This window comes from Crinia signifera, chromosome 1 (assembly GCF_055691185.1).
Source record: "Crinia signifera chromosome 1, ASM5569118v1, whole genome shotgun sequence".
NCBI classification, from domain to species: Eukaryota; Metazoa; Chordata; class Amphibia; order Anura; family Myobatrachidae; genus Crinia; species Crinia signifera.
The window spans coordinates 97,375,787-97,402,944 of NC_139217.1; the positions used below are offsets into that span (position 1 = coordinate 97,375,787).

General features: G+C 41.7%; 1 protein-coding gene, 1 long non-coding RNA gene and 1 pseudogene across 2 annotated transcripts in view; 1 reads left to right on the forward strand and 2 right to left on the reverse strand.

The window, feature by feature from the left end:
- Positions 1-22,824, forward strand: part of LOC146026165 (oxygen-dependent coproporphyrinogen-III oxidase, mitochondrial pseudogene) — a 50,233-nt pseudogene extending 27,409 nt beyond the window's left edge.
- TENM3 (teneurin transmembrane protein 3) overlaps positions 1-27,158 on the reverse strand; it is a 2,716,013-nt gene that overhangs the window by 2,066,026 nt on the left and 622,829 nt on the right. The window lies entirely within an intron of this gene.
- LOC146026292 (uncharacterized) lies at positions 25,487-26,723 on the reverse strand. The gene is made up of 2 exons (XR_014454423.1): positions 26,632-26,723; positions 25,487-25,664 (listed from the first exon to the last, which is right to left on the reverse strand). It is a non-coding gene; the product is annotated as an uncharacterized LOC146026292 (long non-coding RNA).

Here is a 27,158-nt window from a genome sequence, read left to right on the forward strand (position 1 = left end):
TTTTGGCAGATTTCTGAAAGCATGACATGCACTTGCCTACGCGATGACAACTCTCATTTGCATTCCTGCTGAGATACTATAGATTTTTAGCGTGGATGTGCATATACCAGTTTGTCAGACTGAAAGATTTGGATGCATTTTTTATTTTAGTTTAATTCACAAGGACTCCCGTTCAGAATAAATGTCTATTCAGTTATATGATGATCGACTCTTTAGGCTTCACAGGAAATGTCGGCAAAAGGAGGCCATTTTTGATGAAAAGTTGCTAGGACTTAGAATATGTTTAAAAATATTGTTAAAGATTTTTAACAGAATGTTTTCAAAAAAAGATGATAAGGTAGATAGAGCTGAGAAAAAATACTTGATGAAATATTAGAAAAATAATGATAATAAAAAATCAAATTACATTTTTCCCTTCTTACCACCCAGACTATTTGATATACCTAAGTACATTATACACTTTTCTTTTTAGAACAGACATTACTTTTGTTTGATAGCATATTGGAAGTAAAGTGATAAATTGTTCTTCATTAAATTTATTATGGTTATGCAGGAGAATAGAAAAAGAAAAGAAATGCATGTAGCCTACCTTTATTTATATTCATTCATTTAGTATAACTCCAGAAATATACAACTACATATATTTAGGAACATCTAATGTTTACTGAGCTGCCAAACGGTTTCCTGCATGAGCAATAATAAAGTGTTATCTTTTTTCTTTTATATATATATATATATATATTTTTTTTTTTTAGAATTTGTGTTGACTTATCCCCGCATTGGCGCTTATACAGAGTAGAACGCAAGCCTATCTGTGTAAAAAAAAATGTAAATTAATTGTATTTTATGATTTACATAAAACTTTAAAAATAAACAGTAAGAAAAAAATATAAATAAAATAAAATTACAATGTCAATTTTGTATGCATTTCTGAAACAAGATCGGTAATGGAAAAAAAATCATCCCAGACGTGGCATATACTGTAGTTAAAAGTACTGGTAGAGTTAAGGGTCGGAGATAGTCGTGTGTGTGAGGCTGGAAGGGCACACCCCAGAGATGCAAAGCATGACAACAATAGCCTTTCATTCGTCATGAGTAACATTAAATTGTGAATCTTGCCAGAGACCCCAAACTTTGTCATATTTATTCATACAATCTTGTTTAGTATACATAAATCACTAATGTGAAAGGGTAGTATTGACGAGTGCAATCCACACAGCAGGAGATGGGCGATCAGAACTCATTGAGGTACAGGCAATGCAAAGTCAGGCCAGTAAGTAGTAAGTAGCCAGACCACCACTGCTACCCATATTCTATGAGCCTGCTTCGCTCCGTTGCTGACCGCCGACTAACCTCTCACTTAATCACCTCCTCCCACTCCCGTGTCCAAGACTTCTCTCGCGCTGCCCCCCTACACTGGAACAACCTCCCGCCACCCATCAGGCTTTCTGATTCCCTTACCTCCTTCAAGCGCTCCCTCAAAACCCACTTTTTTCAACTAGCCTATCCCTCCTCCTAACCTCTTTTGATCCTCCTATCCTGCCTCCGTTCCCATCCGTTCCTACTTAACCTATTGTTTTTCGTTCGTCCGCCGACCTCCTTTTAGTATGTTAACTTACGTACTCACCCTACCTCTTTACCTCACCTGTTCTCCTGTCTTGTTCTTCCCTTCCTCTACTTCATCTTCAATCTCCTCGACAATTTCGACACCTACTTCTGAACTGATGCTGATTTTAGTTCTACCAGCTATACCACTATTTATGCTGCATTTTATCAACACACCCTGTACGTTACCTTGTAATTTGTTTTTTTTTGTTTGCTATGTACGGCGCTACGGACACTTTGTGGTGCCTTATAAATGAACGTACTACTACTACAAGGAGAGGGGGAAGAGAGCCTAGAGGGATATGGGCCAATAAAAATCGCATTGGCAAAAAGGGAACCTCTCTTATCCAGAAGGGCAACTGGCAAGTTTCCATAAGTAACCCAATCAGCTAACTTGTCAGCAAAGTAGTACAGACGCATGTCAGGTAGCGCCAAGCCCCATTATATCTTTACACAATGTTTTAGCAGAAATACATGCTCGTGTACAGCCTCAAATAAATTCAGTAATGTACCTAGTAATAAGGCAAAATAGGGAAGCTGGTATATAAACAGGGGAGTTTTGTAGAACATATAAAAGCTTTGGCTGGATGACCATTTTAATAAGATTCACCGTACCCATAACCAACACGGGGAGTGTTTGTCAGATACAAGCCTTTTGTCCCAGGGTGTCAATCTGTGGTGTAAGATTAAGGGCCACAAAATCCAAGGGAGAAGGAGAAACCTAAATACCCAAATATTTAAATTGAGTGCACCAGGGTATAGGGAAAGCATAAGAGGGTGGTAACACAGTGGAGTAGAGTAACGGAAATACCACAGATTTATCCCAATTAATAAAAATCCCAGAAAAGCATCTGAAATCTGACAGTACATTAAGAACTGCAGGCAAGGAAGGCATCATCTCCGACAAGTATAAAATCATGTCATCCACATACAGCCTTATTTTCTCCTCACCATGCCCATTCCTAAACCCTTTCACAGCGAAAGAGGCTCTCATAAGACATGCCAGTGGTTCCACAGCAAGGGAAAACAATAGAGGGGACATCGGGCATCCCTGTCTCATCCCCCTGCCCAAAGCAAAAGAGGCAGTGGTGAAGCCATTAACAGTTACCTGAGCAGTAGGCCTAGAATATAATAACTGGACCCAGGCTAAAAACGTAGGCCCTATCCCATATTTCAACAAGACTTGCCAGAGGTTAATCCAGTCTACAGAGTCAAAAGCGCAGGCTGTGTCTAGTGACACAATAATGGTCTCATCCATCCCTTCACTAGCCCACTGAAAATAAGTGAGCATGCATCTAAGATTAAGGGCAGTCAATCTGTCCTGTATAAATCCGGTCTGGTCCAAATGCACCAGTTCAAGTACTACTGTGTTTAAGCAGATAGCTAGCAGTTTTGCCAGTATCATAATATCAGTGGAAAACAGATAGATGTAGGAGTCAGGAGAAAGTGGGTCCTTACCAGGCTTCGGTATCAATACTATTTAGGCCTCTGAAATAGAGGGAGGGAGAGAACCACATTCCAGCAATAAATTAAATAACTAGTAATTTTGGAGCAAAGAATTCAATATGTCCTATACAGTTTGATAGGTAGCCCATCAATGCCCGGTGCCTTAGCATTCAGAAAGGCACTAATAGCACATTCACTCTCCTCTATAGCATGGGTCCTCAAACTGCGGCCCTCCAGATGTTGTGAAACTACAAATCAAAGCATGCCTTGCCACAGTTTTAACACGCCCTTATAGAAAAACTGTGGCAAGGCATGCTGGGATTTGTAGTTTCATAACATCTGGAGGGCCGCAGTTTGAGGACCCATGCTCTACAGTGAAGGGAGCATCCAAAAATTGTCAAGATTCAAAGCTTAAAGAAGGAACCGTAACATCAGCCAAATGAGTGGAGAGTTCCGTAGCAGAGTAGGTCACACAGGATTCATACACACCCTCAAAAGTGTCAAAACAAGCAATCCACCACAAGAAGGGTTCCCATACATATTGTACCATCGTCCTGCCTCAAACTATGCACAGTAAGAGGGGAGGCTCGTCCCTAGCTAAGAACGCTAAGAATTTACCACAGCGATCTCCCTGAATATAAAAGTCATGGGATCGAAACAGCAAATGTAATTTGGATTTATCAAGGCATAGATAAGTCCATTGTTTATGAATAATGAGCTACTCCACCCAGTCAGCAGATAGCCCTGTATTCAAGTATTTACTCTTGAGTTCCACGCACCGCCTCTCCAGCTCCTCTTCAGCCCTATGGTTAAAATATTTTAATTGGGCAACACGTGAAATCAAGGATCCATGTACAAATTCTTTAAACATATCCCATGTCAGGGGGGCCCTACCCTCCAAAGGATTATTAATAAAATTCCCCCCCTCAGATCACCAAGAGTTCTGACGCCGCCCTCATCTGCATTAACCAAAAGGGATTAAAGCGCCAAAGATAGCTCTCCTGAGGGGTTCTAATTCAGAGATACATATACAGGGGAGGGATCTGAGATCCCACGGGAAAAATACTGAATGACCGTCCTGGAGGGGAGCAGCTGCCTAGAAATCAAAGCCAAATCAATGCGGGAAATGACCCCATGAGTGCCAGAAAAGCAAGAAAAACTATTCATGGCTGGAAAGCGCAATCGCCAAACATCCACCAAACTCAATTCAGTTAAAACACAGGAAAAATGAGTGTGCCCTCCATGCACATTAATTTCGGCAGGTCGCCACCTATCTAGGGATTCATCCATGACAGCATTAAACTCCCCAATGCAGTTAACCAGAACTGTAAGAAAATCTTGTAAAAATATACAGGTAGGTTGGTACGGAGGAGGATTATTTATGACAAGAAGCACAAAAGGAGAATTATGTAGGGTATCAGCCAAAAACATAACAGCCTAATGGGTCAATTTGGACCTTTTGACAAACAAAACCCAAATTCTTATTTAATAATACAGAGACTCCCCTAGATTTTGAATGAAAAGTGGAGTGGAAGGCCCAACCCACCCAGAGCTTTTTAAGGGAGAGAACACGTCCACCAATAAGATGGGTCTCTAAATAGGCATACAATACCCGATAATGGGTCCATCAGCTGCTGCAGTACTAGGGTGTGCTTAACCCTGTCATTAAGACCTCTAAATTCTATGATATGATGTTCAACATAGTGTCAGATAAGTAACATAAATATAATATGGTTATCCCTCACTAGGCTCTCCCACCCAGACACCACACACAGACCGCCGTCTACAAATTCAAAGTAAGGGATGCATACACATTTTAAATATTCATAACAAGTTAAGAAAAACAATAAAACCCCATCCCTTGCCACCCTGTATACTCACCCAAACTCAGTTACAACTGAACCCATACAAAGAAACCAGACCCCACTACAGTCAATGTACATTAAATAAAAAATAAAAAACAAATCAACAACAGATGTAAAGAAACAAAATTCAGTGAGTACACTGGCCCTGACACCGGCAATTATAGATGTATCCAGCCTGCAGGATATCAATCGTCTGACAATATTGACAAGTCGGGTCATGCATCTGTATAGTCCCTACACATGGAGCGATATAGGGGCATTTTCCAAACAATCTAGTGAATCATTTAAATGGTATATTGCTGGGTGCTACAGCGCTGCCTATATGTAGTTGATTTTGTACGTGTGTTGTCTAAGTAATAGATGATGAGAAGATTTGGGTAATAAAGGCTGATTTTATTTATAAGTTGGTGATATAGGGCAATTTGTGAGCTGGGGAGATGTCTTTAAATGGTGTTATAATTACACCTCTTAGGGGTCCCCCTTTTCCTTTGGGGAAATTTTCACTACTGCGTCACCAGATGTGATTCCCAAAAGGGATTCAGGTTTACCCTCTTGGGGTACCTTTAGAATTCCGTAGGTTCACCCTATAGGTGATCTACGGTCACAGTTGGTGATGTGCAGTGGAAATAATGAGCTTGTTCAGTTAGGTGATGGTCTGGAGTGGAGGGAGCCTGTACGGGCTTCAGGCAGTTCTTGAACTCCTTTACAATCCCATAGGTTGTATACCTATGTCCTCTCCAGCTTCCTTCTCAGTATTTACACATGTTATTTGCTTTGTGTCTGTGGTTCCTGACTTAGTGAGGGAGAGCCTTGCGGGCTTCAGGCGATCTGTATCAGACCCCTTTACAATCTCATAGGCTGTTGCCTATGTGCTCCCCCACTTTTAGTGTTTATGTCTGCTGAGCTGCTGTGATGGCTCTAGCCAATATATTTGTGATGCTGGTGGGTTTTGTCACTCACTGTTAGGTGTTTTCAGTTCAGGTACCGATGGTTTCTCCTCCCGGTGTGCGGACCTGCAGTGTCCACACAGCCGGCGCTTCTCTGTCTCAGCGTCTCTCAAGGAAAAAGGCTCACTGAAGCCGAAACGCGTAGGGGCCACTACATCTGACTAATCCGATCACCCCCACTGACTAGGGAGTAGATCGGCATCCAGCTGAACTGAGGACAAAGCTCCGTACACAGCGTGAGCGTCCGGGTGACGTCATCAGAAGGCGCACGCCGGACAGAGAGACGCTGAGACGGAGAAGCGCCGGCTGTGTGGACACTGCAGGTCCGCACACCGGGAGGAGAAACCATCGGTACCTGAACTGAAAACACCTAACAGTGAGTGACAAAACCCACCAGCATCACAAATATATTGGCTAGAGCCGTCACCACAGCTCAGCAGACATAAACACTAAAAGTGGGGGAGCACATAGGCAACAGCCTATGAGATTGTAAAGGGGTCTGATACAGATCGCCTGAAGCCCGCAAGGCTCTCCCTCACTAAGGGCCTTATTTTGGTTCATTCTTTCTGACAAAATCCTTCTTAGATGGGCAAAACCATGTGCACTGCAGGTGGGGCAGATGTAACATGTGCAGAGAGAATTAGATTTGGGTGGGGTTTTACTTCAAAGTGAGATCTATATTGCAGTGTAAAAATAAAGCAGTCAGTATTTTCCCTGCACAGAAACAAAATTACTCACCCAAATCTAATTCTCTCTGCACATGTTACATCTGCCCCCCCTGCAGTGCACATGGTTTTGTCCATCTAAGAAGGATTTTGTCAGAAAGAATGAACCAAAATAAGGCCCAAAGTCAGGAACCACAGACACAAAGCAAATAACTTGTGTAAATACTGAGAAGGAAGCTGGTGAGGACATAGGTTTACAACCTATGGGATTATAAAGGAGTTCAAGAACTGTCTGAAGCCCGTACAGGCTCCCTCCACTCCAGACCATCACCTAACTGAACAAGCTCATTATTTCCACTGCACATCACCAAGTGTGACCGTAGATCACCTATAGGGTGAACCTACGGAATTCTAAAGGTACCCCAAGAGGGTAAACCTGAATCCCTTTTGGGAATCACATCTGGTGACACGGTAGTGGAAATCTCCCCAAAGGAAAAGGGGGACCCCTAAGAGGTGTAATTATAACACCATTTAAAGACATCTCCCCAGCTCACAAATTGCCCTATATCACCAACTTATAAATAAAATCAGCCTTTATTACCCAAATCTTCTCATCATCTATTACTTAGACAACACACGTACACAATCAACTACATATAGGCAGCGCTGTAGCACCCAGCAATATACCATTTATTCTAAGAGAGATTGGGATATCTCTAATAGCTTCAGCTGCGCCTCAGACCAACACAACAAAAAGCGAGCGCAGTGCATCATCTCCAATTTTTCACATAGTGAATCATTTAGAAAATCCCTTAAATTGGTACATGTGTAGGCCCCATAACACTGTATGAACTGGCAATTATGTTTGCGGCAGAAAGAACATGTACATTTCATAAAATTAAATTTTTATGTCATGAAAATTATTTTTAGCTTAGAATGCTTACTCGCTTTGTAAATTGTGACAGCGATTAAATATACGTCAGTGATTCAGCTCAGATATAGCTCATTAAATGGTGATATCCGTGCACAACTCATTTGATTGACTGAAATTAATTATCAAATTACTACAGTACAGTATAAAGCCAAGTGGTTCTTAAAGTCTGTCTTCAAGGACCCTTAACAGTTTAAATTTTCAAGGTCATCTGGCAGGTGCACTGTGTATTACCAACTGTCACATTTTAAAAATCCACAGGTACCAAAGAAAACATGGACTGGTAGGGAACCTTTAGGGCCAAGTTTGTAAGCTACGGATATAGCCTATGGTTGATAGGGTGTTCACATCACAATTTATATATGAAATATCGGTTAATATGGCTGAAAGGTGTATTGGAGGTACAGTATATATTTATTTAAACAAATGTACAGTATATTCCTTTTACCTATAAAAGCTACCTTTCAGCTGGTGAAGTGTAGCTAGGCAGTTATCATTGATTGACATGTTATCCAAATAATCTCATAACCGGTCCGATGGCTATGCTGTACATTATAGAGGATGCAGGGCATTCCTCTTTGTAACAAAGTACATTCCACTTTAAGGGTAGTACTAATATGGAGTCAGTATGTCTACATTTATAAATCAGAATTATGAAACAGAATGTATAGTAAAAAGTCATTGTTTCAGTATTTAAATGTTGATATCTTAAACTGGGAAATTTTGACATGGACATATAACATGACAACATAGTGAAAATGTCAACATTCCTGACTTTATCCTTAGCCCCTAGTCTCTTCCTCTCTGCATATCTTCAGTTTCTAGATCTCCCATCAATAAACCTTCCCTTCCTGTTACCCCACTTTTATTCACCTCTGCCCCACCTACTGCACAGCCCTGCTCCCTCCTTTCTTACCTTGTTATTTCACGTTATCAGTATCAGAATGAACTCACTCCCTACCCATCTTCTCCAGTTTCCCTTCCTAGTTTAGAAACCAGCATCATCATTACACTTCCTTGAACCCTGCCCTCCAAATTAAACTCTTCTCAATGATATAGCACCCTGATGATCTAATTTTCATCTATCATGCAAATTCGCTTCTTCTCTCCTGTCTCCTCTGGAATACTTGATCTGTCTGTAACAAAATTGAAGCTACCTATGACCTTTTTATCTACAACTCCATGAATCTCCGAGCCATTACAGAAACCTGGATTTTCCCCACTTCTCCTGCTGCTCTCTGCTGGAGGCTCCACATTCTCTCACACTTCCCTGCCTGGGGGTAGCTATTGTGGATGTAATAGAGTTCTTCTATCCTTTCATTACTTATACCCAAGAAATATCTTTATATTATCTTTATAATATCTATATTTTTTGCATTTGACGTCCATGCTAAATGCCTCCTACAACCCGCTCATGGGCCTAAAAAATCTTTCTGGGAAAAACATGGGCAAAACTATGTTACAGTACAATGCAGGTTGGGGCAAATGCAGGTTGGTAACATGTGCAAGAGAGAGAGAGAGAGAGAGATAGGAGTGAATTATTTTATTTCTGTGCAGGGTAAATAATGGCTGCTTAATGTTTACACTGCAATTTAGTTTTCACTTTGAACACACCCAATCTAAATCTAACGCTCTCTGCACATGTTACATCTGGACCACCTGGATTTGGATTTTACTCAACTCTTAATCAAGAAACTGTGATCCTGTCTCATGAATCTGCCTTATTTCATGTCCATTGTGATGCATGTTCAGTTTCTTAAGATATTTTTAACAGTTTCCAGATTCCAAGCTCTGTTTGGGTCGGTGTGCTGCTGCACCACTTTCCCAGGCTGATTGTGCAACTGTGGTACCCAGATTGTGGCAGTAATCACAGACTAGCTGTTAACTATTTGAGTGCTGGTCTGCAGATGTTATGCTAGTCCTCCTATGAGCAGTCCTGTGATGCACAGAGTGTACTCCACAGAGTTTCCACCATAGCCCTCAGCTTCTGCCTTCTTAATGCTTTTTTTCAGTGTCATTACCACTTATAGGGCAACATGTATAAACCATGTACTTGTCTTATATTGTCTTGTATTTGTAAGTTGAGTTGGTACTTATGTAGTATCTGGGCGTCCGATTTAGAAATCGGATCGGATCGCAATGCATCGCATCGCATCGCATGCGACCAAATCGTATGCGATGCGATGGTCAAGATTTTTCCATAGGATTCAATGTTAAAATGGTCTGAGTCCATTTTAACATAGAATTCAATGGGAAAAAGGGGTCCTTTTCCTTTCCCCACTATCCAAGTGGGCATGGAGTTGGATATAAACCTGTGGCGAGTGTAGCGAGCCACCGAGCCCGAAGCGTGGCGAGCCCCGCGAGGGGACACAGAATACTTTTTAAGCAATATGCGTCCGCTCGCCACGCTTCGGGCTCGGTGGCTCGCTGCGCTCGCCACGCTATATAAAATCAACTCTATGCCCACTTGGATAGTGGGGAAATGAACAGGACCTTCTTAACATTGAATCCTATGCAAAATCGAATCGCATTGCATCGCATCTGATTGTATGCCTTAAGGTAAGGCATACAATCACAAAATCGGCAGCCCAGATACTACATAAGTACCGTTGAGTTTTATTATTTTACTCATGTGTTACTCATTTGTTTATGTACTGTGTTAGGTGATATGAAATGCTTGTGGTGCCATACAAATAAGGAATAGTAATAAAAATAAGTCCTATACTGCCTAGTACTGGAACAATTCTTAGTATTCTGACTGTCATGAATTGATATAGTCTTGTGGAATTATAAATGTCAGTATGCCCTGGAAGCCAGTCCCCACTGGATTATGTTGTTCAACAACTCTAATATAAAAAATATACAGTATTTACTTATTTTGCTGAGCTTCACTCACATTTGGATCAATAGTTCACTGCTGGAAAACCACTGAAATTCAGTATATAAGCCAATTGCTAGAAAGGGGAAAAGTAATGAAATAAAAAACAAAACCTCCAGTTAGGAATAAAATATCTGTCATTACTAAATTAGACACTTGGCCAAATAATTCATAGTTTTATTATCATACATCTGAATTATTTGAAACTTTTAAACAAAATTATTCTTTCCTATTGTACATTCCTTCCTTCTGGAAACTGTAAATTACGTATTTCACTTTTATTGTTTGTGCAAAAGATACCTGAAATATAAATAAATATTGTTACTCTCCGAGGAAATAACCACGTTCTCACATAACACTGGCTGGCAACTTTCAGCCTGGGGGACAACACAAGCAAGTGACCCACCACCATCGCCATCATTTCACCACTCTACCCTATCCCTTCTCCCCTCTAGTATGCAGCAAGGATTAAACAAACATTCACACACACACACACACACACATATACACCAGAAACGGGGACAGTGCATTGCAAAAATTGACACTGTAATGCCCATTACACATAATGCCACACACCATAATACCCATTACACATAAAGCAAACACTGTAATGCCCATTAAACATAATGCCACACACCATAATGCCCATTAAACATAATGCCACACACCATAATGCCACACCGTAATGACCATTACACATAATGCCAACACAGTAATGCCCATTACACATAACGCCACACCGTAATGACCATTACACATAATGCCAACACAGTAATGCCCATTACACATAACGCCACACACCATAATGCCCAATTCACATAAAGCCAACACCGTAATGCCCATTAAATGTAATGCCACTCACCGTAATGCCAATTACACATAATGACACACACCGTAATGCCCATTACACAGAACGCCAACACCGTAATGCCCATTACACATAACACCAACAACGTAATGCCAAATTAACATAATGTCACACACCGCAATGCCCATTACACATAACGCCAACAACGTAATGCCAAATTAACATAATGCCACACACCATAATGCCCATTACACATAACACCACACACAGTAATGCCAACACCATAATGTCCATCACACATAACCACACACCACAGCCTATAACCCTAACCATACACACAGACCACAGCCTATAACCCTAACCACACACACACACCCCGCAGCCTATAACCCTAACCATACACACACACCCCGCAGCCTATAACACTTACCATACACACACGCCGCAGCCTATAACCCTAACCATACACACACCCCCCACAGCGTATAACCATAACCATACACACACACACACCCTGCAGCTTATAACCCTAACCATACACACACACACACCGCAGCCTATAACCCTAACCATACACACACCCCGCAGCCTATAACCCTATCCATACAAGCACGCACCCCGCAATCTATAACCCTAACCATACACACACCGCAGCCTATAACACTAACCATACACACATACCGCAACCTATAACCCTAACCATAGAGTGTATAGTGTAAGGTACATTATGGTGTGGGGTGTATAGTGTGAGTGGAATTACAGTGTGTATCATATAGTGTAAATGACATTAAGCTGTATTGCCTAATGTATAAGGGACAGTACGTGGGGGGGCACCTGAAAATATTTTGGCTGAGGGGAGCAAAATTTATAGTTACGCCACTGGGCGCCACATGGTGATAGCACCAGCCAGCATCGTACATATAGAACACATTAGAACAATACAAGGTACACAGAACTAGACATAACACTATTTAAGCACAATTCTTAGTACACAATACAGCTGAGATATAAAGAAGTGAATGAGAATAGATGCAGGTATAGATTGTAGGTGAGTAAGAGAGCTGTAGTTGAAATACAAGAAGAGTGCTGTGAGAAATGGAGGGAAGAGGAGAGAGGGCCCTGCTCGTGAGAGCTTACATTCTAGAGGGAAGGGTAAGACAGACAGGAGTGACACAGAAGGGGAAGCAGTGAGCATAAATAGACTGTTAGGATGAAAGATGGTTGGATTTTATTCGGGGGGTGGGAAGATGATCAGTTCAGTCCTAGACATTTTAAGTCTAAATAAGCGCTGGATCATCCAAGACAGTGGAAGTGCAGTACAGGTGGAGGCTTTAGAGGAACAGCTGGGCATTTTCAAGTCTGACAGTGCAAATACAAGCATTAATGGTTACAGTGAATGTTATTGGTGATGTCAAAATGGTGATGTTATTATTGTAGAATGTCCAGATTATGCAGGAAGGAGTTGTATGGTGTGTGGATAAAGTGAACTCACACAAATTAGTCTTTTGGTTTTCAGAGTTGTGGCTGCTGTTTCCCCTTCTGTTTCACATCGGTAGAACGCTGGTATAACACTGCAGTTATGTTTAAATGAAACCGCCCTTTAAAATTATGCACTTCAAATATTATGTACGCAGCTATACCATGCACACAGCCTAAACCGGCCACAGCCCATGCAATGATTCTTAATAGGGAGAGGCACTGTTGCATGTGCTCTGTCTACATGCTCATTGCTAGGGGAAATTACTTGCTTGTTGCTATGGAGTGCTACATGCTCATTGCTGGAGGAAGGGGCATGTCGCACTTCATAGGGTGGAGTGCTTGTTGCCAGGGGGACTGATATATTTTTTGGCATGGGGGAGCCAGGGTACAATCTTGTTGGCAGTACCTCTAGTGTCTGTCTCCTCCAAGGCGGTGGCCATTTTGGAGGGGTCGTCACCTTACAGAAGGCTCTCTGTGGCTGGACCCAGAGGCGGCAGCAGCAGGGGTGTGTAAAATGCCTAGCCCCAGCCAGTAGATACCGGCCCGGGGGGGCATGTGGCACCCTGACCCCCGGCCCAGCCCAGCCCTGATTACTTGTAAAGTTGTATTTTTCACATTTGCAATAGGACCATTTGCAAGATAAGCTATATGCTGAAAGGGGATGTAATTAAGCAAACAATAAACACTATACCTTTTTGAATGCAGGAATGAGCTTGTCACATGATCAACACATAGCTGTCTCCTAAAAATAATAATAATAATTTACAAGTAATGTGTTACTGTCAATTAGTCTCTGAATAATGGAGTGTGATGTGATTTTTTTCTTAAAGAGTGCTATTGCTATTAATTAGCCATGCGCTGCAATCTCAAGCAGCATAATGAATTATTTACTGTCTATTCTGTGAACATATTGAACTTTCCTTCTTTCCTTACTAGTCTTACTGGGTTACTTGTACCACGCAAATAGCTGGAGCTAATTATTTTTTTGCGAATAGTTTTCAAATAAATTTATTTTTCATCTATAGTAGGGAATCATATATTAAAAACTACTAATGTGCTAGTGCAATTTGCAAATATTTCATGTCAATGTAAACGTAAAATGTATTCATAGTTAACAGTTATGCATCGCAAGGAATTTCATAAGATGCTATACAGTGAAGAAGACTTAAAGTAAGTGAATAGAATAAATCAAATTCAGATTGAGTTAATATTCGCAAAACTACAACTCCGGCGTTAGCATGTGGGGTTGCACCCAGAACAGGGAAAGACCACAATTGCATTGCTATTCTGGAATTGTTTCAATGTACAGTTGTTAAGGGCAGAACTGAACAGTCGAGCTGTAAACCCAGTCACTGTGCCGCCATCTTTTGGGTCGCAGCGGCTGCACGTGAGGTCTTGCAGCCACCGCTGCCTGCATAGTCCATACCATGCCGCCACAATGTTCCCATAACACTGTATTGCTGCCCCCCACCCTTAGACTACGGTTCCGTTTTTCTAAGTTTGTAAATACACTAGCCTTGTGATCCATTACAACTTTATACAGTAACAAATGACACCACAAACTGAAAAATTGCTTGGTCCCCAACTACAAAAGATTGTCTACAAGTTTTTATATGTCAAAAAGTGCACACACGTCACTGCAGGTATCAGTGTCTGTAGGAGCTTTCACTTCCTTAAAATATGGAGCCCACCTAAATCTTAATCTAGTCATAATAGATAAAGTATGTGTAAATGAAATAATTATGTTGCATATACTATATACTGTAGCATTCTATCTTATTCCATTGTATCTCTATAATTACACACTTACACTGATGAGTTAAAATTCCAAAGAAGTACAAGATTCCAGGGAGTGCAGAGTCAGAATTCTGTTAAAGTTTACTGTACTCAGTTCTGACAATCGGCTCACAATAGTGGCTGTAACAACCCGGCATTATGGAGTCGGCTCACCTATGCCTTACAGAACAGATTAAGGGCTATCTCATCTGACATTTGACCCTGGAATCTTTAGACCATCTTATACAGCAGTCCACTAAGGCCGATAGGCATATCAGAAAGTGGAGTATAGAGAAAGAGCTAAAATGATGACAGTGACAGGAGCAGGCTGCTGCACAGATTACTCTTGTCACAGACGAAGAGCTGGCACTACATACAGGCCAGTCTCTGGAGGCAGCCAGCATTACAGGGCATACTAGGCAAGTCTCCAAGAGAGGTGAAATCAGGGGCTGCCATGAAGCCACACCCTCACCAGCTAGGTTACGCCCACCATATTGAAGAAGCTTGTGAGCCATGCCTTTAACACAAGGGGGTGCTGCACTTGGTGTAACCAGTATCAGTGATACCTCTAGGAGTATGAATGTTCTCCACATGTTTGAATCAGTTTCTTCAATGTATTGTACTTTATTTTCTACTCACACTCCAAAAACATACTGGTACTGTAGGTTAAATGGCTTTTGACCAAGATGTATCCTAGATGAGTGTGCAGCTGGCAGCGCGGGCTAGTGGGACAGTGGTGCAGAGCAGTGGCGTAACTAGGGGCCCGCAGCCCCAGCGGTGGTGGGGAGAAGCAGGCGCCAAGGGGGCGCAGGGTCCCGACACTGTTATCTGCGGCAGCCGTGTGAACTTAGCTTATTGCTACAGACAGGACAGCCGGGAGACAGGACTCCCGTAGCTGCCTGATTGACACAGGCTGTGCGGGGACTTATGCTGCGCCTCATAGGGGACAGAGTCCCCCCTTTCCTCCCCCCACCTCCCTGCTGCAGACAAGGAGATAACCCTGTCTGCATCTCTGGCCGGGTAACTGCTCAGGCAGCAGCGGCTCCTCACATAGAGCTCAAAAACACCTTAGCTTCCTGCATTGATCAGACAGGAAGCGTGTGTACTATGCAGCAGCAGCCAGCAGTTCCTCTCCCCGGCAGCCAGTGACTGACTGATCTCCTCCTCAATGGTTAGTGCTTTATGTGTAGGTGGAGGAATGTCAGTGTGTGTGTGTGTGTGTTATACATCATGTATGTTGGTAGGTATGCTGCATGTATGTTATATGTTGTGTGTGTGTTGTCATGTTTATGCATGCTGTATGTGTGTATATGATATGGTGTGTGTGTGTTTGTTTGTTGTGTTTATCATGTTATATGTACAATATGTAGGTATGCTGCATGTGTGTATATGCTGTGTATGCCTTATATGCTGTGTGTGTGTGTGTTGTGCTGTATGTGTGTATAGGATATGCTGTGTGTGGGTTTTGTGTGTATGCATGCTATTTGTATGTTTATAGGCATGTGTATGTACAGTATACTGTATTTATGTTTGTATGTTGTATGTCTGGGGATATATGTATACTATGTGTGTGTATGCATAAATGCTATGTGTGCGTGTTTGTTTGTATGTATGTATGTAAGACAAGGTGGGCCCCTAAAAATGACAATGGGCCTGATGTAAAGGCGTCTACGTTCAGCTCCTATGTAGGATGCCATCCAAACTTTTTTAAAAATGCATGCAATTACAGGGGAAAAAGTGCCTTGTAAAAGACTGGCCCTTTAAAAAAGTCTGACCAGCCCATAGTCATTTGCAGGGGCCACCCTTGTCTTAAGCACCCCAGCCCCATTGGTCAGGAGCCAAGCTGCACATGCCCTCTCCCCTCTGCCAGTGCCCACAGCAGCAACTACCACCTCACTCAATAGTGTGTGTTTGACTATATATATATATATATATATATATATATATATATATATATGGGGGGGGGGCGCCAAAGATTTTTTTTTGCAGGGGGGAGAAAATTTTCTAGTTACGCCACTGGTGCAGAGGAAGGTGCCACTCTCCTCCCTCCGGTGCTGCAGTGTCCGGGCTGTGCATGGCTCCGCCACCCATTCCCTAGGAAGACCCTCCTGCTGGTGGCCACCGGGGGCCGCTGTGCTAGCCGGCATGGCGGCGGGGTACAGCCACCAGCAGCGGGCAGAGATGATGGCTGCAGAACGAGGGGATGACTTGGCCCGGCGGTGTGCGTTGCTTCATGGCTCCCCCGGTGACAGACATGGGAGAGCTGCGGGTTGCAGGGCAGGACATTAGGACCCGCATGGAGCTGCTAATCATGGAGACCCAGGTGGAGGTGTTCCGGGCACTGCAGACGGAGGGGCAAACTTCACTGTGGACACCTGGCAGAGGGAGGAGGGTGGCGGTGGGGTGAGCTGCATCCTGCAGGATGGTCAGGTCTTCGAGAAGGCCAGCGTCAACATCTCCATGGTCCATGGTCACCTGTCCCAGGAATCTATCCAGCAGATAAAGAGCCAAGGAAAGTCCCTGAAAACCAAGGACAGAAAACTGCCATTTTGTGCCATGGGAGTCAGTGCTGCAATCCACCCGAAGAATCTGCATGTTCCCACAATTCACTTCAACTACAGATACTTTGAAATTGAGGAAGCGGATGGCAACAAGCAGTGGTGGTTCAGTAGTGGGACAGACCTCACCCCAACATACCTGAACCATGAAGATGTTGTGCATTTCCACCAGACCCTGAAGGAAGCCTGTGATAAACACAGTACTGGCTTCTTTCCCCAGTTCAAGAAGTGGTGTGATGACTACTTTTTCATTAAGCACCGCGGAGAACAGAGAGGAGTTGGGGGCATTTTCTTTGATGACCTGGACTCCCCATCAAAAGACGAGTTGTTCCAGTTTGTGCAGAGCTGTGCCAAGGTGCTATGTTGTATCCCTATGTATATATACATTACAGTCCATCATGAATGCAGCTGCGAGGCAAATCTTCCTAGCCAGACATTCATCGTCTGCAAAGCTGCTCTTTCAGTCACTTCAATGGTTACCTGTATTCTACCATACTCAATACTAAATTCTTTTACTTACACACAAAGCCATAAACCAAACTACACCAACAAACATATCTTCTCTTATCTCAAAATAATTTCCAACATGACCTCTACGCTCCTCCCAAGATCTGCGTGTCTCATCCACACTCATTACTCGCTCCCATTCCCCATTGCAACACTTTCTTCGGGCTGCACCCACTCTGTGGAATGCCCTCCCAAGCACAATAAGACTCTCCTCCAGTCTCCAAACCTATAGGCGTTCCCTAAAAACTCATCTCTTCAGGCAAGCTTATCAAATTCCAGAACAAGTCACAGAACCTTGCATTCTGGTGGAATCAATGCAATAAAGAATACAATATCTATCCTTATGTACCTTTTTCCCTATAGATTGTAAGCTTGCGAGCAGGGCCCTCCTACCTTTTGACTGTCTGTAAATACACTGTTTGTTATATCACTGTCTCCTTTGTAAAGCGCAACGGAATATGCTGCGCTGCATAAGAAACTGTTAATATATAATAAATAGCCTGTGTGTGAAAACGAAATAAAAGCAATAATAATAATAATGCATACTCCCAATCAGACTAGATTACAGCTGAGGCTCCGCAATACGCTTGTTCTTATACATTAGACTATAGACTTATTCTTAAAGATTTCATCTACACTTACAGACATTCGCAAATCATGATTTCTGTGTAGAGAAAAGTTTTAAATAGCATGATCTACAGTAACCACCCTCCTCTTTATCAATCAACCCAAGGGTTACTCAGATAACTGATGTCCATGCAAGTGATCCGATGCTGCATCTTTGGACACAGCAGCAGATAAAGTAACAATGGCTTTTCCATGTCGTCCTTTTGCTTGCGTCAAACTTTTGAACATGTCAACCTTATGAATGTTGACCTTTTTGTGTCAACTGTCTGCCTGTCGACCAATAGTGGTAGATCTTTTGACTGTCGACCTAGATACTGTTCACCTAATGCCTGCATACATTAGTCCACGCTCGGTATATACCCTATCCGTGTCACCCATGTCAGTCTGCCACCCCATGTAGAATGTAAGCTCTGATGGACAGGGCCCTCTTCCCGCATGTGCTTTCCCAACTTTTACTTAAACCAGCTTCTACTTCATTCCCTTCATTGGCATCTAATCCCACAATTCTCTGCCTCCCTGATACTCATTTCAGTGTTGTTTGCTAATGTAGCTAGATAATTAAGGGTAGATAATGGGGGGGTGTCAGCAAAAATGGTGGCGTTACATGAACATTTTAAGGGGCAGGCTTGAGGATGTGCTAGAGACTGTGGGCCTTATTCTAGTTCACTCTTAGAGGCAAAATCCTTCTTAGATGGACAAATGTGCATGTGCACTGCAGGGGGGGGGGAGATGTAAAATGTGCAGAGAGAATTAGATTTGGGTGAGTTATTTTGTTTCTGTGCAGGGTACATACTGACTGCTTTAGTTTTACACTGCAATATAGATCTCACTTTAAAGTAAAACCCCACCCAAATCTAATTCACTCTGCACAAGTAACATCTGCCCCACCTGCAGTGCACATGGTTTTGTCCATCTAAGAAGGATTTTGTCAGAAAGAGTGAACTAGAATAAGGCCCACACTTCCTGCGACAATGCTGCGTGACAATAGGGCAACTGAGAACTTCTAATTAACTGGTCTTTATCTGATGCTGCATCTCTGTAATCAGCCACTTTGAATTGCAAAACCACTGGTAGATATCTCAATACCAATCCAGACAGCTGTGGCATTTCCATATTTTCAACTTACACCTTAACAGCTGCAAATACATTTGCATACATTTCTGAATCAGTCCTTATATTTGGATTATGATGCCTAGTTGTCCTTAGTATTGAAAGAGATTAAACTGATATATTTGACAAGATTAATAAAAACAACCGCTTTCTGGACATACAAATACATATAGGCCATTAGTCAGATCTGATCACAGTACAAATTTGTTCTCAAAATGGAAAAAAACATGTGCACAGCAGGTGTGGCAGATGTAACATGTATAAAGAGAGTTAGATTTGTGTGATCTATTTTGTTTCTGTGCAGGGAAAAAACTGGCTGCATTATTTTTACACTACAATTTAGATTTTAGTTTCAACACGCCCCACCCAAATTTAACTCTCTCTGCACATGTTACATCTGCCCCACCTGCAGTGCACATGGTTTTGCCCATTTTGAGAACAAGTTTGTACTGCAATCAGATCTTAATAAAGGCCATATAACGTTCAAAAGTATAGTCAACATCTATCCTAATGAAATTATTAATCTATAGTTGCCAAAAACTAGAAATACATCACTAAACTTCACCCTTAAATTAGCAGATACTGTACTAAGGGGCATATTATATATATATATATATATATATATATATATATATATATATATATATATATATATATATATATATATATATATAAAACAAAAACAGGTATACCCCAATCTGCACTCAATAAAAGTGGAGCAGCACCTCTCAGGGATCCCCTGTTAGGTGGGACCCAAAGTTTTTGGAAATGAAAGGAAGAAAGGTTCAGAGTGCGCTATGAGTAAATACACAATATATAAGAAGATAATTTAATAAAAATTGCCCTACGGCATAACATTGTATATACAAAATAAAAATAATGTATAACTCAATACAGCATTGGATGAAATTCTTTTAAATATTCTATGTTTACAGACACCAAGTATTTATATAGGGCCCAATATACATACTTGGTGTCTGTAAACATCGAATATTTGAAAGAATTTCATCCAATGCTGTATTGAGTTATACATTATTTTTATTTTGTATATACAATGTTAAATTTTGTTGACTTATTTACTATTTTATTAAATTATTTTGTAATTTATTATTTTGTTAAATGATCTTCTTATACATTTGTGTATTTACTTATAGCGCACTCTGAACCTTTCTTCCTTTCATATATATATAACTACATCTTTGCCACAAAATCCCTCCCTATTCAATGCTGTCTTTAGCGACAGCATTGAAGCGGGATCACGGCAGAACGGGCCTGACTTTAGAAGCTGTCAGGCCCGTTCTGCCGATAATGGCCATGGATTGTCGCGATCCCAGCTGCAGATCGCCAATCCACGCCCGTTCTTGTGGCCATGCCCCCTTCGCGCCGATCGGCAAGCGGGACATTGAATCCGTTCTGCAGTCGATCAGACTGCAAACGGGCCAGGATCACGGCTGTCGGGAGGGATCGATAGCAGTGATCCTGGATTGCATAACCCCCTAATTCAGATAATACTCCTGGGTAAACAGACCTACTGTAATGAAATAATGCAGAGGTTCTCAATGCACCCTAATATACCTGAAATAAAAATAGCCGCAATTGAGCACAGGTGACTTAATTAGAACATCAGTTTATATGATTTAACCATCTGTGCTCAGCCATGGTTATGATTAAAGACTGGACTTTTAGGGTACCTTGCAGTCTGCAAAGCACCCTAAAAGTCCAGGCTTTAATCATATGGGAACCCCTGAACTAGCATGCACTAATACACACATACAGTATAATATATATATATGTATTGCACTTTGATGTTGCAACAAAACGGATTACATAAAATAATATTGAGCTTTGAAAATTTGAATAACCCCCTTAAAAGTTGTAACTCAAAGTATAAAGATAAAATAATACTTTACACCCACATAAATGCTTGAAAATAAAAAGGAAGTACTGTATATGCACGAATACACAGTGGGATGTTTATGTTTAAGATCTTCTTTTGCAACTTCAAGTTATTTTTGATATTCATTAGTCACCTGTATGAAGTTATTGCTATATTCCACCTATTCTTTAGAGTAAAATTAACCTTCTGTAGAGAAATCAAAAAGGGTCATTCAGTTAATATTAGCAACACCTCTCCCTCAATGCTTCAGTAACTGATTAAACTGCACAAGTTGTGGTTCCAGCTGAGTAAGTCAATGTGGTTTTGGCTTTTCCCTAGGGGGTAGATCATGTGAAAACACCAAAGTTCGAAACTGTCATAAGCTCAGCAGTAGGTACATTTTGTTCAGAAATTAATGGACCGAGCTGAGAAAATGATTTTAAGTTGCATCTTCCCTTGTGTCAGATGCAAATTCAAAGAGCTTTTGAAGCATCGGGATGGTAGTTAAGAAAGGGAATTTACATTTATTGACATTGATAACATAGCCAATGTTGGAAGTGAAGATATAGCACAGAAATAAAAATGTGCTACATGTTCCTTAAAGATGAATGCAATCACTCTAATTTTACAATCAACATTTTAATATGCAATTATCTTGAACTCGCAGAAGTAGAGCTTATTATTTTTACTAAAAAATAAAATGAATATGAGATTAAAATAACCCAGTGCTCTATTTATAAATAAGCCATTTATGCTTTAGACATTGATAGACTGCAGAAATGTTTCCATTTAAAGTGAAACACTTTACAAAATTTTACATATAATCTTTACATTCTGAAATTTGGAGCCTCAAAAATCTGAGGGGCAGATTTATTAAGCTCTGTGAAGTGATAAAGGGGGAAATTTACTAAAGGAAATTTGTAAAAAATAGGTGTATTTGTATCCAGAAATACACTTATTTTTGACATTTACTATCTCGAAAATACGGCAATTCGTATTCGTATTGATAGCACATCAATATAAATACGAATTGCTGTATTTTCGGGATAGTAAATGTCAAAAATAAGTGTATTTCTGGATACAAATACACCTATTTTTTACAAATTTCCTTTAGTAAATTTCCCCCTTACTATCCCGAAAATACGGCAATTCGTATTCGTATTGATAGCACATCAATACGACTACGAATTGCCGTATTTTAGGGATAGTAAATGTCAAAAATAAGTGTATTTCTGGATACAAATACACCTGATTTTTTTACAAATTTCCTTTAGTAAATTTTCCCCTTTATCACTTCACTGAGCTTAATAAATCTACCCAACATGCACATGAATAGGGGTACAGGGGCACAGCTAAGTCACTATAGTTGTAAAATGTGAAAGCTGACTGATAAGTGGGCCAACTTGAATTGGTTGATTGCTAGGGTTGGTTTTCCTGCTTACAGTCCTCTGTGTAAAACTATAGAAAAGAGGGTATGTACTAAATGTATAACTAATAACTATCATAGTAACAGGAGATGCAGCTGCGATAAGGCGCACAGCTGTGGGGCTAGGAACACCTGACAAAGCCCCATGAATATATATTTTTCTTTAATCTCTTGGATGGTATATGGGGTCCTTACAAAAGCTTTACATTGATCTTACAATTTTATCTTTATGCTTCTGGATTGTAGCCTCTATAAATGGAACATTGTTTTTGGTAGCATATATGTATGTTCTTGGAACAGCTGTTTTAAGAAGTAACTGAGCAATTATTTTTAGATCCTGGCCTATTGTGGTGGTAATGCATTTTTATGCATTCTTAAGACAAATAGATTTCAGTCAGTTACTGATCTTTACTCCCCAGTTCTAATTCTATGATCAGAAAACATATAAAAGACTTGTTATTAAGTTTGACAAAGTGAGAGCAGTATTATTATTATTATTATTATTGTTATTATAATTTTATTTATAAGGCTCCACAAGTGTTTTGCAGCGCCGTACAAAGGAACAATACAGGAGACAAAGCTTGGCATAACACTGAATAAATAACAAAAATACAGTACAAATAAAGAGCGCCACAGTTCAATACACATTACAGCTTGGATATAAGTAGTGAGGACTCAATCAACATACAACTAGAGGCTAGATGCCAATGATGGAGATGAGTATGCGGACAAAGATGGTCACTGAGTGTTGGAGTATAGGAGAGCTGTGAGTGAAATGTGAAGAGAAGAGGGCTTTGACAACAGGAGGGAAGAGGGCCCTACTCGGAGGAGCTTACAATCTAGTAGGAAGGGGAGACAGACAGATTACAAGGGGTGCAAGCAAGAGGGTGGTGGTTAGATAGCCTGATGTAAACAGGCAAGGGGTCGGAGAATCTGGTTTATGCAGTGGAAGGGTATGCTTTGATGAATAGGTGAGTTTTGAGTGCCTGTTTGAAGCTTTGCAAGGTCGGGGAGAGTCTAATGGAGCGAGGGAGTGCGTTCCACTGAAGGGGTGCAGCACGGGCAAAGTCCTGTACTCTAGCATGGGAAGCAGTGATCAGGGTGGAGGAGAGACGACAGTCGTCAGCCGACCGTAGAGGGCGGGAGGGTGTATGAATGGAGATGAGGTTAGAGATATATGGAGCAATGGAATTAGAGTAATGGAATTAGAGTAAATAACAAACATCCATCTTTTACAAGGTATTGGAACTTGAAAATGGAACATACAGTACGGTATATTAAAATCTTCTGAAAAGGCCCCACAGCAACAAATCAGTTGTTAGCTATCATAGTATAACATGTATTTGATAAATGATAGCTAGCAGCTTATTAGTTGAAATGTGTGAACATTGAAATACTGTTGTAATGGTATCCAGTTGATGTTACCCAGTTGTTGTTGTTATGGCAGGAATAGACTGGGGCTCTTATTTAGCCAGCACAGTGTACTGTACATGTGCACTGCACTTGTATGCGTACAAAAGGTGCATGGTCATAAGGGGGCATGCCACAAGCCAAGGGGGCCTGGCCTTTTGTTATACCCTATGGGGTTGGTGGGATGTTGCCCATAGCAACCAATCAAAATCTACATATTATTTATAAAGTACCTTCTAGAAGATAATAGAATCTGATTGGTTGCCCATAGCAACATCTTCAATAGAACTCCAATCTTAGTAAATAAACCCCCATATCTCTGTATGCTGGCAGCCAAGCAGAGCGCCAGGCGCACAGTTTAGCCAGCCCAGGTTTCTCTGTGTCCCTGTGTGATGAAGGAAGAGTGCATGCTTTACTGTTTGGGCAGACAGCCCCATCAAACCATAGGCCCTTCTGGTATTTGCTAAAAGAGCCATATGGGTAGTCCAGCCTTGTGTGATGGATATAGCAAATAATGTATTGTGAGTAATAAGGAATTCACACTTCTAGTACAGACATTCCTCACTTAGGGGCAGATTTATTAAGCTTGGAGAAGAGATAAACTGGAGATAAAGCGGAGAAAAGGTAAAAGGAGATAAAGCACCAGCCAATCAGCTGTGTTTGAAAAAGACAGTTGGGAGTTGATTGGCTGGTGCATTATCTCCTTTTACCTTTTCTCCGCTTTATCTCCAGTTAATCTCTTCTCCAAGCTTAATAAATCTGCCCCTGAGGGCCTTATTTTGGTTCATTCTTTCTGACAAAATCCTTCTTAGATGGACAAAACCATGTGCACTGCAGGGGGGGCAGATGTAACATGTGCAGAGAGAGTTAGATTTGGGTGAGTCATTTTGTTTCTGTGCAGGGAAAATACTGACTGCTTTATTTTTACACTGCAATATAGATCTCACTTTGAAGTAAAACCCCACCCAAATCTAATTCTCTCTGCACATGTTAGATCTGCCCCACCCGCAGTGCACATGGGCCCTTATTCTGATCGGTGCGGATATTCCCGCATTCTTACGGAGCGGTCCGCACGCCACGGTGTTTTGCCGCATGCGGCCATCGTCCGTAGAAACGCCCACGTGTCCTCCGCATTCGGACGGACTCACTCTTTAAGAACAGGGCGTGTTTACGGACGACATACAAACCATGCGTGTGCGGGAGAAACACTCCGATTCTGCACGGTATTACAGAGTATTACAGAGTATGCTCGGAAATACCGCATCCGACCGGGAGCCAAGCGGTGCTACCGCCCGTAAGCGGAGTATTTACGCCAAACAACCCACTATTAAGTATCTTCTGCAATACATCACATGACCCACTTATTCAATTACCTATCCTCATAAAAAACTGCTTATTTGGAATTGGAATCAATTAGATGCCAATATATCCTTACAAGCATGCCTAACACATGCATTGCACACATTAACCCTTACAGCAATTTAAGTGCAATGGTTTGTATTAGACCCTGTGTAAAAGATTATAAACAATCTACACATATACTGTTTAATGTGCAAAGAAAACCAACAACTGTGAACTTGCATAAACAATTTATTTGAAAACACAATTAACATATAAATAAAAAAATATCAAATAATAAATTAAATCAGGAGATCTCTGAGGTCCTGCAGGTCGGCTAGCAGTAGCCTCAAATGGTGCTCCGCCCGCAGGAGGGCCCCACGCACCCCCTCATCTGCCGGTGTGGTGTCATCTGTGGGCATGTCAAAGGGGCAAAAATTAGTTATGTTATTCATGCATACATTTCACATACTGCGACATAAATTGCACAAATGCTAGGTGACATGTGTGTGTATATATATATATATATATATATATATATATATATATATATATCTATCTATGTAGAGAGATAGAGACACACATAGATAAATAGATATGACACATACATATATACATACATGCAAACTTATTTACTACATACTGTCTTTTTTTGCCTCTACCCTTTACTCTGCAGAAGACATAACAGTCATAGTGTTTCTTCTCAGTCACAACCCACCCATGACTAACCAATGACAAGCATGTCATGGCCTCCGTCAATAAGAACTTGTCACAATCTGCTCAGTCTAAGTTCAGTGATGGTTCGTGGCATGGGAGTTATGCAAATGTCAGGAATGCACAGTACACATCCTAAAAATCATAATTCTGTCTAAACCAACCTACAATTCTGTGAGGGCAAAAAAACAATCTGAACTACAGGGGGTGTTTAGGTAGAGGAGGCTCCTGGGACACTGGCAACTTCTGACTCCATTCCAAGGTAGGCCGGGCCATACTCCATTTATAGCATACATCCTAGAGTTTATAAATAACATTCACCAACAATATAGATTCCACTATTTGATGGGTCATAATCTACGATTGCAGCAGGTGAATTTAATCCACAAATGATCCACTCATCCCTTTACTCCAGGATCCTGTTTAACTACAACGGTTATGTGGCAGTCAAAATGGAGCTCCAACCCATCCCACAAACCTGTGTAATTGAGAGGTGTCCTGGATGAAAGGGATGCCTTGGACACCCCATCTAACCCGTACCTGTATCTGTAGCTACCCACTTTGGGGTCTATATGAATAGTATTGGAACAAAATTTTTAATCACCAGTGCTACATAACAAATACCAGTACAACTACTTCATGAATGATGCATTATGTAAACATACCGATCTGCTGGGACTCCGGGGCTTGGCACGCCTCCTCCCCCTCGGAATCGGAATCCTCTGGGGCAACCGTGGCCTCCTCAGCCCCCTCCTCCGCCAGCTCCTCTGCCACCATGACCACGTCCACCTCCTCCGCCACAAGCACCTCCTCCTCCACCTCCTCCTCCTCCTCCACCTCCTCCTCCTCCACCTCCACCACCACCACCTCCTCCTCCACCTCCTCCTCCGCCACCAACACCTCCTCCTCTGCCACCAACTCCTCTTCCACCTCCTCCACCACCACCTCCTCAGGCACCTCCTCCTCCTCCACCACCTCCTCCACCATCTCCTCCACCATCTCCTCCAACATTTCCTCCTCCTCCACTTCCTCCTCCTCCACCCTTGCCGCCACCTCCTCCTCAGGGTCTTGGGCCTCCTCCTGGGCCAGGGCTGGCTCGGCCTCTTCACGGGCCTGTCGGGCTCGGGCTCGTGCTGTGTGGTAGAAAAAAAAATCATGGTCAATGTCGGGTCATTGGGGCACATGTATTAAT